This window comes from Pseudorasbora parva, chromosome 9 (genome assembly GCF_024679245.1).
Source record: "Pseudorasbora parva isolate DD20220531a chromosome 9, ASM2467924v1, whole genome shotgun sequence".
NCBI classification, from domain to species: domain Eukaryota; kingdom Metazoa; phylum Chordata; class Actinopteri; order Cypriniformes; family Gobionidae; genus Pseudorasbora; species Pseudorasbora parva.
Genome location: NC_090180.1, coordinates 16,102,923 through 16,117,585, shown reverse-complemented (window position 1 = coordinate 16,117,585; position 14,663 = coordinate 16,102,923). Strand labels below are relative to the sequence as shown.

At 42.3% G+C, this 14,663-nt stretch overlaps 2 long non-coding RNA genes across 2 annotated transcripts; one reads left to right on the top strand and one right to left on the bottom strand.

Annotated features, from left to right (window-relative positions):
* Nucleotides 1-1,695: 1,695 nt before the first annotated feature.
* LOC137089545 (uncharacterized) lies at nt 1,696-12,946 on the top strand. The gene is made up of 3 exons (XR_010907704.1): nt 1,696-1,956; nt 12,557-12,684; nt 12,868-12,946. It is a non-coding gene; the product is annotated as an uncharacterized lncRNA (long non-coding RNA).
* On the bottom strand, nt 9,422-11,608 carry LOC137089543 (uncharacterized). Its single transcript, XR_010907703.1, has 3 exons — nt 11,350-11,608; nt 10,023-10,110; nt 9,422-9,927 (listed from the first exon to the last, which is right to left on the bottom strand). It is a non-coding gene; the product is annotated as an uncharacterized lncRNA (long non-coding RNA).
* Nucleotides 12,947-14,663: the final 1,717 nt, after the last annotated feature.

The following is a 14,663-nucleotide window of genomic DNA, read 5'->3' as shown; positions in this document are numbered from 1 at the left end:
CAACTATATCCTTAACAAAAAATTGCCTATTAAAAGTATAATTATAAATTATACATTGAGTCTTATTCAAGCTACTGTATTAAAGTTCTTCAGTCAAAAGCAGTCGGTGATTTTCTATTTTTTGTTGTTTTATTAACATTATTCAACTTGATTTATTTATAAAATCAATTTTAAAGCCATTAGAATGGACCAAAGTGCAATCTAAAAAAGTAAAAATAGTAGAAAAACGAATCACTCACATTTCTCAGACCTAATCAAACTTTGTAACTTGATAAAATAAGTGATTCGTCACATTAAAGGGAGAGTTTCCACAAAAATGTAAATTCTGTCATCATTTAAGTTTTTTTAAACTCTGATTTCTTCCGTTGGTTGAACAGAAAAGTTATTTTGTAGAATGTGGGTAACCAAAAAGTTGCTGGTCCCCAGTGACTTCCATAGCAGGCTATTTTTTTTTTTTTTTTAATCTCAAAATATCAGGTTAATATTGTGTTCAGCACAAGAAAGAAATGAATACAGGTTTGGAACAAAATTAGAGAGTAAATAATGACAGAATACATTTTTGGGGGTTATTTATATCTTTAGTGACAAGCAGTAGGCCTAGCATGTTTAGTGTCAATTTAAGGCCTGCACCCATCTAATACAGACATGCATAAGCTTTTATGGTAACACTTTATGGTAAGGGCACATGAATTATCAATAATTCATGCATTAATTCATGCATTATCTCATGAATCATCAGGAACTAATGTGGCACCATGTAAAATTAGACATGAAAACAGTAGACCCCCATTTAAATGTTCCAAAATATCCAGTGTTTATGTTTCATGGACTCTTGTTTATTTTGAGAAGAGGTGAGCAGTAATAATGTATTCATTTGGGTGTATGCAGTGTCATAATAGAGCCAGACCGCTAGGGGGAGCTCTCGCTAAGGTCTGCGCGAACGTGAGTAACGGAAGAGTGCGTGCAGAAATGAATAGAGAAATGAGTGAATTGAGATGCTCCATTCATAATTGACGATGTATATCATTCTATGTTTCAGGTAAGATAAATCCTCTGTAATACAAGTTAAAGAGTTCATGAACACTTTTCAGTGACGTTTTAATGTGTTTAGTAGTTTAGTAGTTCTTGAGTACAAAACAGTGTTTTGACTACCCGTGTATGTAACGCAAGTGTAATGGAGAATAATTGTCGTGAGTTAATGCAGAGAACGGAGATCGCTATACTGTGTACTGTTTATACTGTGAATTGATAGAAGAAAAGGTTGTAAAGAGTTAATTTGTTGCCTGTATAATGGATACACGAATCAGTGACTAGTAATGTGAGTTCAGTGAAGCACATGGAGTTTACTAATGTCCGCCATTTTGTGTAAAGTGCGTCATATTTTCGTAGTAGAGGTAACGTAAGCACAAATTAGTTTCTTTTCATGTGCATAGGACAGAAAGAGTCACAAAGTGCGGCACGTGAGAATATCATCATTATTTAGACATATTCAAAGCATGTAATCTATGCTTTAACTGGAAATGTACATACACTGAAAGGGTTTAACATACCAAAGGATTGTTTAAGAGTACAAAATAAGTTACATTTAGTTTCTTTTGTGTTTATTGAGCAAGTGAATGTTTATTGCGACACTGAGTATAAGACATGTTGAAAGAAGAGTGCGTGCAGAAATGAATAGAGAAATGAGTGAATTGAGATGCTCCATTCATAATTGACGCTGTATATCATTCTATGTTTCAGACCATTCTTCAAATAAATGTGTTGCACTGGAAAGACGCCTGTTTCTTTGCAGACCTGTAACATATTTTGGCGAGCCAAACAGCCAGGAGAGGTAGAGCAGCGTGACGAAGACTACCTCTTCATACAGAGACGAGCTTAGATATGGAGAACAGCCAGCACCTCTATGACCGTGTGAGCGCCAAACTCTGGCAGCTAGACGAGGACAATCTGCAAGAGGTTTGTCGATACTTGAAATGTAATGTGTCCTTAGGTAAGCCCAGACGGTCGCTCATCAAGACAATTGAAAGCATGTTGGACGAAATGCAGGAGAACGAGGGGGAAAGTGAGGTCATTCAGTGCTTAAAAGATCTACTGTCATTCATTAATGAGGTAAAACAAGGAACCACTGATGTGGAAGGGATTATTGAGAAACCAACTCAAGTAAGAGGGCTGGAAGAAAGGTATCTTAGCCCCTCACAAAAAGAGGAGGAAAGTTACTGTAATGCTGCGTTCACACCGCACGCGAATGACGCGATTCGCGCGAGTGATTTACATGTTAAGTCAATGCAGAGACGCGAATAGGCATTCTGCGGCGCGATTCGCGCGAATGAGGCGGCGCGAATGGCGCGATTCACGCGAATGAAGCGGCAATGATCACGCGAATTGAGCGTTTTGCGCGAAAACACGCGAATCGCTCAAGTTGAAAAATCTGAACTTTGGCGGATATTCGCGCCGCGTTAACCAATGAGAAGCCTGCTACTGCTGTCACGTGGTGAAGTGCATTTGGGAAACCCATAGGGGAACCCCGAGGCCAGAGTAATTTAAAAATACTACTCTATTGTGTCACAAAATGTACTTTTAATAGTTTTTCAGGCGAGAATGTAGTTGTATAAAGCTTAAATATGTGATTTATTTATTAAGAGAGCTCCTATTTGAAAATTTGATCTGGTGTTTTCGGAGGTGTGAGACCCAGGCGATCACCGGAGCTCCGCGCTCATCAACCCCGGTGAGAGCAGCCTTAACTCGGATAGTCTTTCTGCCGACTGCCGCTGCCTGGCAGAACCCCCTCCCATGACGCGAATTTGCGTCTGTTGTGTAGTGAATGTCACACGCGAATGAGCACTTTTTGTATAAAAAAACACAGATTTGAGCATTAAACAACAATATTATCGCCTGAAAAAGTCTTCAAACTACGTTTTGTCACACATTAACAGTAGTATTTTTTACAGAAAAGAAGTCAAGTGACCCAGTCAAAATGACTAGCAGAACCCCCTCCCATGACGCAAATTCGCGCCTGTTGTGTAGTGAATGTCACACGCGAATGAAGCGAATTTGACGCGCGAATGAAGCGAATGGATTCAAAATGTTCACGCGTCCAACTTCGCGCGAATAGCGCGATTTATTCGCGTCATTCGCGTGCAGTGTGAACGCAGCATAAGGCTGAAAGGATAATAGACAGTCACAAGCCTTTTAAAAGTAACACAAGGCAGGATAAGAGGATTGAACAGTCTCAGAAATTGACTGAAGTGACTTTGAGAAGAGAATTCAAGATCTGGGGACAGATAGGAGAAAGTGGACAAAAAGAAAAATTGTCTTACCCTAGTCTAATTCGCCAGATGGAAGTGGGAGTAGAAAAGGGCCACTCTGAGACTGAAATAGTAGAGGCAGTGGTCAGGGCAGTCACTCCAGGGTTACCTCTGAGAGATATGTTGGAGATTAAGCGTGGTCTGACGCTCCAGTCACTATACACCATCTTAAAGGGCCACTATAAAATTGACAGCACAACTGCTCTGTACCACCAGCGCATAAACATATCCCAAGAACCCAGAGAGTCAGTTCAGAATTTTATCTTCAGAGCAATTGAATTGAAAGAGAAATTACTATGGAAAGCTGAGGACGGCGATGATGACCGTTATAGTAGAGATACCATCCAGCGTAAATTTCTGCGTTCAATTGAAACTGGACTAATAAGTGACTCTCTGAAGTTCCAGGTACAGCCCTATCTCAGCAACATCAGGATAACGGATGAGGAGCTAATTGAGGTGGTGAATGAGGCTGCGAAGCTGGATGGTGAGCGACAGGAGAAACTGAAAAGGCTCCATTCAGCTAAACCCCCCCGCATACATGAGTTCCATACCGAACCCCGATCCGAGAACTCACCTGCCCTGGGTGTGCAGCCGGTGAGAGATCCTGGTACTACAATGGCTGTCAAGACTGTAAAAGGAAAGGAATTTAAAGAATGCCATAAGGTCAGTAATGAGGTTCCAGACACTCAGAACCTTATTGAGGAGTTGAGAGCTGAAATGAGACAGATGATGACAGCTGTAATGGAAGCAAATAAGACATTCTCACCCCGGTACAGAGAGGAACGACGGCGAGGTTGTAAGAAATGTAGGGAAGAGCAAGTAGACGAAACCTGTCAACACTGCTTCAAATGTGGACAAACAGGCCATTTCTCACGTGGATGCAGAGTACAGAGCTCACAGTCGGGAAACGACCATGGACTGCTGAGACGGGGCCATCAGTAGTCCTCCCTGAAGTGTCCCAATCCTCATCACCTATACTTGCTGGGGGGTGCATACAAAATGATCAGCCATCCAAGATGACCAGGTCAAATACTCCCACATTTAATTCAACCTCAGTAAAAGCCACTACCAACCTTTGTACTGTAAAATATCTCCCACCTCAACATGAATCACAGCTCATTAAACTGATTGGGAAACGCTGCTTGGTCAACTGCTGCTTGAATGGTCAGCCAATGGAGGCGCTGTGGGACACAGGGGCGCAAGCTAGCATCGTGAATGATGCTTGGCGATGACAACACCTCCCAGATACCATCATCCAACCCCTGGAAGAGCTGCTAGGAAAGGCAACCCTGACTGGCCTGGCGGCAAACAACACAGAGATTCCATTCATTGGATGGGTGGAGATAAATTTCCAGCTGGATGGAGGACCCTTACCAGCACCATTGTTAAAGGTACCCATGTTAGTGTCCAGTGATTCTACAATGGCGGAGGACCCAATTATAGGGTACAATGTCATCGAGGAGATAGTGAAACGGATGGAAGGCACGCCAGGGCATAGAGAGAAGAAAATACTACATACGATGAGTTCTGCATTCTCGATCACTCATAGCGAGGCATACACACTAATGAAACTGATCCGTAGTAAGGAGCAAGAGGTAATGGTGGGGGTGGTGAAAATCGGGAGAAAGCGTGTCTACTTGCCTGCGAATCAGGTTATCACCGTCATGGTCCGTGCTCACGTTGGGTCTCAGTATCAGGGCCAAGAACTGCTCTTCTCACCCAGTGAAGTAAGCCCGGATCAAGATGTAGAATTGAGTGAAGCTGTAGTGAAGATTCCTTCAAGGCACATCAAATATGTACCAATATCCATTGTCAATGCAGCAAAACATAACATCACCCTGCAGAGAAACCACATTTTGGGTCACTTACAGCCCGTGAAAACAGTTTATCCGGTGGCCGTCCAGCCCCCTGGACCAGAGAATACCCCGGAAGAGAGAGCCCAAAATGGTGAGCCAACCCCTGTAAAGACCACTGAGAAGTCAAGAGGCCAATCACGTCCGTCTGCCTGGGATCCCCCTGTGAATCTGGACCATCTCACAAAAGCCCAGCAGGACGCTGTGAGAAAAGTATTGAGGGATGAGTGTCAGGCTTTTGCATACAACGACGATGACATTGGTTGGATTCCATCCTTGAAGATGCACATCACACTTCATGACAAAAGGCCTGTGCAGAAAACTTATATGTCTGTCCCAAAGCCCTTGCATGAGGAGGTCAAGGAGTACTTGCAAGATTTGTTGAACAAAGGCTGGGTGACTCCTTCCCGGTCTGCATACTCGTCTCCAGTAGTCTGTGTGAGAAAAAAAGACGGCAGTCTTCGGTTATGCTGTGACTACCGGGAGCTAAATCAGAAGTCAGCGCCTGATCGCCACCCAATCCCTAGGATACAAGACATGCTGGATGCACTGAGTGGAAGCACTTGGTTTTCGGTTTTAGACCAAGGGAAGGCCTACCATCAGGGCTTCCTGGATGAGGAGAGTCAGCCTCTGTCAGCATTTATAACTCCATGGGGGCTGTATCAATGGACACGCATTCCATTTGGGTTGAAGTCGGCACCCGCCGAGTTTCAAAGAAGTATGGAGAGTTGCTTGTTAGGCCTTAGGGACACAATATGTCAACCCTACTTAGATGACAACTTGGTCCATAGCAGCAGTTTCGAGGATAATTTGGCCCATGTGCGTTTGGTGCTACGGCGCTACCAAGAGCATGGTGTAAAGCTCACCCCGAAAAAATGTGAGCTGTTTAAAAATAAAGTAAGGTTCCTGGGGAAGATGGTATCCAGTGAAGGATATACGATGGACCAAGCGGAGATTGCACCAGTCCAGGCCTTGAAAGAGAAGACGCCTTATACCGTGGGTGATCTAAGAAAGATGTTGGGGTTCCTGTCCTACTACCGTTCTTATATCCCCAACTTTTCACGCATCGCCCAGCCACTGTACCAGCTACTGACAGCGAGAGAAAATGGTTCAGGTGAATCAGGAATGGTGTCGAGGAAAGCAAAACCCACCTGGAAGAGGAAAGAAGGTCATTTGATGTCACGAACGCCCATTGATTGGACGCAAACCCATCAGTCGATACTTAACAACCTCATCGACCACCTAGCAAAACCTCCAATCCTGGGTTTTCCAGATTTCACTCAGTCCTTTGTGCTACACTGCGATGCATCTCGGGAAGGGTTAGGTGCAGTATTGTATCAACGGCAGAATGGGAAGATGGTAGTAATAGCTTATGGATCCAGAACACTGAGTGCCCCAGAGAAAAATTACCACATGCATTCTGGTAAGCTTGAATTTCTGGCATTGAAGTGGGCTGTGTGTGAACGTTTTCGCCATTACTTGTACTATGCACCATCCTTTGTTGTCTACACAGATAACAATCCTCTGACCTATGTGCTTACCACCGCCAAACTGAACGCCACCGGGCACAGATGGGTTGCGCAGTTTGCAGACTTTAACTTTTCCATAAAATATCGGCCGGGGAAAAGTAATGCTGACGCAGATGGTCTGTCACGCATGCCGCTGGACATCGACAAGTTTATGGAGCAGTGCACAGAACAGATGCAACCAGAAGTCCTTAAATCGTCAGTGGAAGGGGTGGTAGTGGAGTGTGAGCATCCCTCACAAGGAACAGGGTGGATCCATTTGAGTGCTTTGAGTCTCGTGAGAGAGAGCCACCATGGTGGCTTGGGTCCACCTATGACCCCAGCCCAGATTCGAGAAGCTCAAGAGAATGACGGTATTCTTCGGGAAGTCCTTAGACACATGGAGAAGGGTCTACGGCCAAGTAGGGAGGCAGTGAAAGCAGAACATCCTGATGTGGCAATGCTGTTAAAACAATGGTCCAAACTTTGTGTTCGTGAAGATGGGGTACTGTATAGGAAAACTAGGAGAAGAGAACAGTTGCTCCTACCTAAGTCTTACCACCCCCTGATTCTCACTGAACTACACCAAAAGATGGGTCATCTGGGTGTGGAGAGGACCCTCTGCCTTATCCGAGAGCGCTTTTACTGGCCTGGAATGCAGAAAGATGTTGAGCACTTTGTCACCAGGGTGTGTGAGTGTCTGAAAAAGAAACAGCCCGTCAGGCAAACTCGAGCACCTTTAACCACAATTCACACCACATATCCATTCGAAATGGTCTCAATAGACTTCCTCCACTTGGAGACCTGCAAGCAAGGGTTTGAATACATTCTCGTAGTGATGGATCACTTCACTAGATTCGCCCAGGCTTATGCAACCAAAGACAAGTCTGCTAAGACAGTCGCAGAGAAGCTTTTCAATTACTTTGTTTTGAAATTTGGTTTCCCCGGTAAAATCCACCATGACCTGGGGAAAGAATTCGACAACAAATTGATGAAAAGGCTGAAAGATCTCTGTGGAATCCGCGGGTCACACACAACACCCTACCATCCACAAGGCAACGGACAAGTGGAGCGATTCAATCGCACTTTATTGTCCATGCTCCGTACACTTGCGGATGAGGAGAAAGCAGACTGGAAGAATTCCTTGGCCAAGGTGGTTCATGCCTATAATTGTACGAGGAGTGAAGCCACAGGATTCTCCCCGTACTACTTGTTGTATGGCAGGTCCCCTCGCTTGCCAACTGACATACTTTTCAACCTGAAGTCTGACGAAGTTTTCGGCACTTACCAGGACTATGTGTCTCGTTGGAAAGAAAGGATGAGTGAGGCGTACCAAATTGCATCAAAGACTGCTTCAAAAGTAGCAGCCCGTGGGAAAGCTCACTATGATCAGAAGACTCAGGGGAGAGATCTTCAGCCTGGTGACCGGGTCCTGATCCGTAATTTGACGCCTAGGGGAGGCCCAGGAAAGATACGGTCATACTGGGAAGATGAGGTGCATGTAGTTAAGGAGAGGAAACATGCTGAAAGTCCTGTTTATGAGGTGAGACCTGAAAGCGGGAAGGGGAAAAGCTGTGTCATTCACCGAAACCTGCCATGTGATTTTCTACCCCTGGAAATAGGGAAACCTGAGCGACTTCACTCACAAAACACTCGGAACATGCCTAAAGGGGAGAAAATAAACAGAGAAAGAGAGAGACAGTATCCCGTGAGTTCTGAGAGTGACTCAGAGGAGGAGTATGTACTGACCTGTCAGTGGAAAGAGCAGAATCGCAGGCCTCTCAACCCAAGAGCACCACCTTTCAAGCCTCATGATGGAGCCCCTCGGAGCGAAGAGGATTTGCCCCTTCAGAGCGAAGAGGATTTGCCCCTTCAGAGCGAAGAGGATTTGCCCCTTCAAAATGGTGCGGTAGGAGAGGATTTGCCTCTTAACCGTGAAATGAATGCGGGTCACAGCCCAAATAATGACACTGACATTGACAGTGACAATGCTGGGTCAGACAGTGAGGGTGAGATGGACCCTTCAGAATCTCTGAGTCGTTACCCAAAGAGACAGAGACAGAAATCAGTTGTGTTCACTTATGAGACGTTAGGCCAACCATCTCTGGTTCAAAGGGACTGCTCGGTAGAACTAAAACAGTTATCTGCCTCTAATGCTAATTTTTGGAGACCTTGGAGCATTATGGAGAGTTGTTAAAGTCTCCTGGTGAGAAACTGCTAAATATGTTTCAAGTTAGTTGAAATGTCAGGAGACATTTGATTTTGTGGGGGAGAGTGTGGCACCATGTAAAATTAGACATGAAAACAGTAGACCCCCATTTAAATGTTCCAAAATATCCAAAAATATCCAAAAAACATGTTGGGAGATTTATCACCACGGGTGTTAAAATTATCACTTTCCGGGTGAACATACAGGTCCGTCTTTGCTAGTGTTAAAACAACACTGACGAAAGTGTTCGTTATACAAACACTGTGTTAGTGTTTGTTTTTAGTCACTCAAGGTGTTGAGAAATGTATTACTCATAAGTGTACATTTAACACTTTATGGTGATTTATCTCACACACCCAGTGTATTTAATGTTTATTTAATGTAAATACTTAAATACTAAAATGGCACTGTGAATGAAATTTAAAACAATTTATATATATTATTTTATTTTTTCCCCCAAAAAAATCAAGTAACTACAAATTTATTTGAATATTTATTGAAATTGTAATATATCAATTCCATTACATTTATGTATTTGGCAGACACTTTTATCCAATGCGACTTACACTGCATTCAATACCATTTTTAATAAAACAAAAAAAAAAACATTTTTGTCAGTTCTTGCTTTCGCCGGGAATCGCTACAGTAAAGCCATTGTAGTCACACATACAATTGAATAAAACAATTTCTTGTTATACTCCAATGCTATAACATCTTACCATGATAAATCTCTACTGCGTTTCAAACAAGATTAAACAAAGAAACATTCCTCAAGTAATGTTTTAATTGAAAATACAAAAATTCAACATTGTATATCTTAAATCAACCTTAATGTTAAAAAACTGTCTGGTTTGTAATTCATTCTGATAAAAAATACTATTCCTTTATAAATTAATAAATTTACATTTGGCAGATGATTTTATCCAAAGCGACTTACATTGCATTCAATGTACGCATTTTTACATTTTGTCAGTTCTTGCTTTCCCAATTCATCGATCCCACGATCTTGGCGTTGATAGCGCTCCTCAAAATGATCCAAACACATAGTATCGTTCCTGTTAAAGAGACACATTTGGTTAAAACAAACACATTAAAAAAATCTAAGATATAAAGTTTCAAACATCTTCAATCAACAAGCAGAGATACTTACATAGCCTGTCTTCCTTTCAGGATCGTTTAGGTTTGTAGAGTAATAATGCCAAGGGCATACATAGATTGTGGCCTTATGTGGTTTCCTTCTGCAATAATAAACAATATTCCATGAAACAAAAATCCTCCAAAGCAGAAAGCAAACTAAAAGACTCAAAATAATCAGGTCACTTTGTGTTTTACTTCAGGTTATCTTTATACCAACACATAGCAAGAAAACGTTATATTCAAAACATAAGCACTACTGTTACAGATTTACAACAACTAGAAAAGGCTAGAACTAAGTTGTACAGAAAAAATCGCGCATGGAAGGGCACTAATGCATGTCTGCTCAACTAATACAAAATAAGACGAAAAATGTCAAATAGTATGAGTGTGCAATGTCGTGGAATGTATACGCCAAAACTCATTTCGGCGTGGATATGATACACACTTTATGGCGTATATATGACACGCTCTCTTGGGTAGGTTTAGGGTAGTGGGGTGGGGGGTTCGTATGTATAATACGCCATAAATTGCGTATCATATGCACGCAAAAAACAGCGTATCATATGCACGCCAAAATGAGTTTTGGCGTATACATTCCACGACATTGCACACTCGTACTCGATCTTGAGTTTCTATATGACTGAAGCAGTTCATGAAGAAAAGCGTGTGCTACGATGTTTTCGACATTTTGGAGCGCTGTACAGAATGGTCGGCGTATGTTATCAAAGTACAACGAGAAGATTGCTAGAACACACAGAGCATTTCACTCGCAAAATGTTGCAGGCCGATCAGTATGCGCAGCGCCGACAATGATGGACCGTGCTATCCGTGGGTGCTCGGCCAGGGATCGAGCCCCGGCGTCACACAAGAAAAAAAAATTAAGAGCAATTAATTCATCCGATTAACGTCTGCTTTCTCATTTGAATGACATTTCAAAACACCAGAATTAACTCGTAGTTACGGTGTGAAAGATATAAACGGTCTTATAAAGGTTGGAAGCCCTAAAGATACTTAACGCTATGCCAAATGAGAAGAAATAACTATCCAAGTCGAGTGAGTTAAAAAATGACACATAATGTTAATGCTGCTACATTATTACAAAATTAATACAACGAAATTAAGTCACTTACGTAAATCTCGTCCTCCATTAACGAATTTAGTGTGTTAGTGGGGGTTATTCAGTTATGTTAAACTGAATGGCGGATCAAAAGCGCGCTAAATTTAAACTGAGGTAAAAAAAAAAAAAACGCTGAGTTAAGTCATCCACATCGGCTACGTTACTCATTATACAAGCTCATTAATAAATCACAAGTTGATAAGATAATAATACTATACTATACCTTGTCCTTGTAACCGTTGTGTGTGCAGGGAAATCCATAAAGATGGAGAGACCGAAGGATGAGCTGGGAAATTTAAAATGCTCTGCACATGCGCAGATGTTGATTGTTAACACCCAAAGGAAACACTGTGCTTTATCACCCAAAGGAAACACTGTGCTTTAACACTAAACAAGTGATAAAGCATATAATATTTGTAAATTAACACCAGATTTTATCACTAGATGCCCAACACCAGGTTTTTATCCCTCAGTAATTTGCTGTGAATGTTCCAAAATATCCAGTGTTTATGTTTCATGGACTCTTGTTTATTATTTTGAGAAGAGGTGAGCAGTAATAATGTATTCATTTGGGTGTATGCAGTGTCATAATAGAGCCAGACCGCTAGGGGGAGCTCTCGCTAAGGTCTGCGCGAACGTGAGTAACGGAAGAGTGCGTGCAGAAATGAATAGAGAAATGAGTGAATTGAGATGCTCCATTCATGATTGACGCTGTATATCATTCTATGTTTCAGGTAAGATAAATCCTCTGTAATACAAGTTAAAGAGTTCATGAACACTTTTCAGTGACGTTTTAATGTGTTTAGTAGTTTAGTAGTTCTTGAGTACAAAACAGTGTTTTGACTACCCGTGTATGTAACGCAAGTGTAATGGAGAATAATTGTCGTGAGTTAATGCAGAGAACGGAGATCGCTATACTGTGTACTGTTTATACTGTGAATTGATAGAAGAAAAGGTTGTAAAGAGAGTTAATTTGTTGCCTGTATACACGAATCAGTGACTAGTAATGTGAGTTCAGTGAAGCACATGGAGTTTACTAATGTCCGCCATTTTGTGTAAAGTGCGTCATATTTTCGTAGTAGAGGTAACGTAAGCACAAATTAGTTTCTTTTCATGTGCATAGGACAGAAAGAGTCACAAAGTGCGGCACGTGAGAATATCATCATTATTTAGACATATTCAAAGCATGTAATCTATGCTTTAACTGGAAATGTACATACACTGAAAAGGTTTAACATACCAAAGGATTGTTTAAGAGTACAAAATAAGTTACATTTAGTTTCTTTTGTGTTTATTGAGCAAGTGAATGTTTATTGTGACACTGAGTATAAGACATGTTGAAAGAAGAGTGCGTGCAGAAATGAATAGAGAAATGAGTGAATTGAGATGCTCCATTCATAATTGACGCTGTATATCATTCTATGTTTCAGACCATTCTTCAAATAAATGTGTTGCACTGGAAAGACGCCTGTTTCTTTGCAGACCTGTAACACTAACAGGAATTCAAAGTCTTTCATTTATGACTTCATGGATGAACAACATTAAAACATTAACTAAGGTGAGTAAATCATCATACATTATGGTTTTCTATGTTTAAAAATTGGTCTAATTCATGCGTGTATTTTGCATGTAAGACAACTTTCGAAACCAGAATTTATGTATGTTTGAATGTATTTATGTTATTTGTGTATTACCTACTATGATATAATAATGTGTTTGTAATTGCAATGTAACATTTTAGAATGGCAACCATGAATGCTGATTGCAGACTTTCAAGCTAATGGGACCCATTAAAATAAACAAATAAATAAAACTAAGACTACTTTAACTTTCATGTACATATCCATGTCATTTCACATCATTAATAACACATTCATCATTGTTTCAAAGGACCATGTCACCACTTTAGTTGAGGGGCCACAAACATGATAAAAGCATGAGAAGCTAATGCTTAGTTAATGATGACTACTGTATTATACTGTCAACAGAATTCATGTGCTGTGCTGAGCCTGTGGCCAGTTTTGGGGTCTGGCCATTTACCTGCAGGCTACTATGAAAACTGTTAACGGCGTTGCCTGACAGACCCGAAGGCGAAATCGGCGAGTCTAGGAGGATATCCTCAAGCTTCATCCCCGATAGATTCAGCCACAAGTGTCTCTCCACAGTCACCATTAATGCCACAGAGTGGCCAATGGCACGGGCTGTCTTCTTGGTGATGCGGAGTGACAGATTGGCAGATTTCCGGAGCTCTAATATATCCTCCGGAGAGGGACCCTCGCCCTCATCTAGCTCTTTTAGGAGGTCGGCCTGGTATGCCAGCAAGATGGCTAATGTATGCAGGGAACTACCATCCCACCCAGCTGCCATACATGCCCTGCCCACCAAAGCTGATGTATCCCAGCATGGTTTGGTGGGCAGTACTGGATCTTTAAGGGATGATGCAGATTCGGGCAGATTTCTGCGGCATCGTCCCATAACCAGCCTCGCGCGCCCCCAGCACTTTGGAATAATCTAGCACCGGGGGATTAGATATACGCGCTGAGTATGGTTTATTCCAAGGCTTGCACAGGGAAAAATGGCAAGCCCCGGCAAGGCAACTGAACCCTGCGAGTAAGAAAGCGATCATCCAGCCTGCTGGGTGGCTGGATTTCCTACGTTTCTTGTGGCCAATGGATGTTTAACTTGGCCACTGCACAGGTCAGCACCTCTATCAGCTCCTCATGGACGGGTGGATAAAGTGGCGAACACAATTCATGACCCACCTCGATGTCAAACTCATCCGTTTTGACGGTGAGTTCCATCCGTTTCATCCGGTTCCTCAGGGCCACCTGAGCGGCCGCAGGCCCAGAACCACGGGGCTCACGGGCCTGACCGCCATCATTAAAAATGGCCAGCCGCGAGCGAAGCACCTTCAGCTTCAGCTTAACGCAATGCTCCCTTGAGAGCCGCCCTAGCCCTGGGACATGTCCCCCGCACTTTTAATAAAATGCATTTTTACTGGGTCTCACCAATCCTAGTCGACCCGCTCAGAGCGGGATTCGAACCGTCGTTACCTGCGTGGGAGTCGGGAACGTTAACAAGGACACTAAAGACAGCTTTCTCCAACCTCGGTTGATAGCGTGCTTCTTGAGGTAATTATACCTCATTTATTTATGGGTAATTAAAATTAATCATTTTAACTTAGTTAGTAAAAGCTAACGCTTGTCTCTCTCTCTCACCCAGAAAGCAGCCTGTGACGCTCCGGCCACCTCGCCGCACCCACGTCACCGCTAGCACCAGGGCACCCGGAAGGAGGACACCTACAGCGCACCTCCACCTTAAATTCACCCCGTTTGTCACTGTTTTCCCCAATAAATCCACCCTCTAGGGGTTTTGCACCAATTGCATTGTTGCGTGATCCTTCACCCTGCCACAATATATATATATATATATATATATATATATATAATATATATATATATATATATATATATATATATATATATATACATATATTGGATTAGTCTTGTTTCATTCATACTTCAGATGTGCTGATGC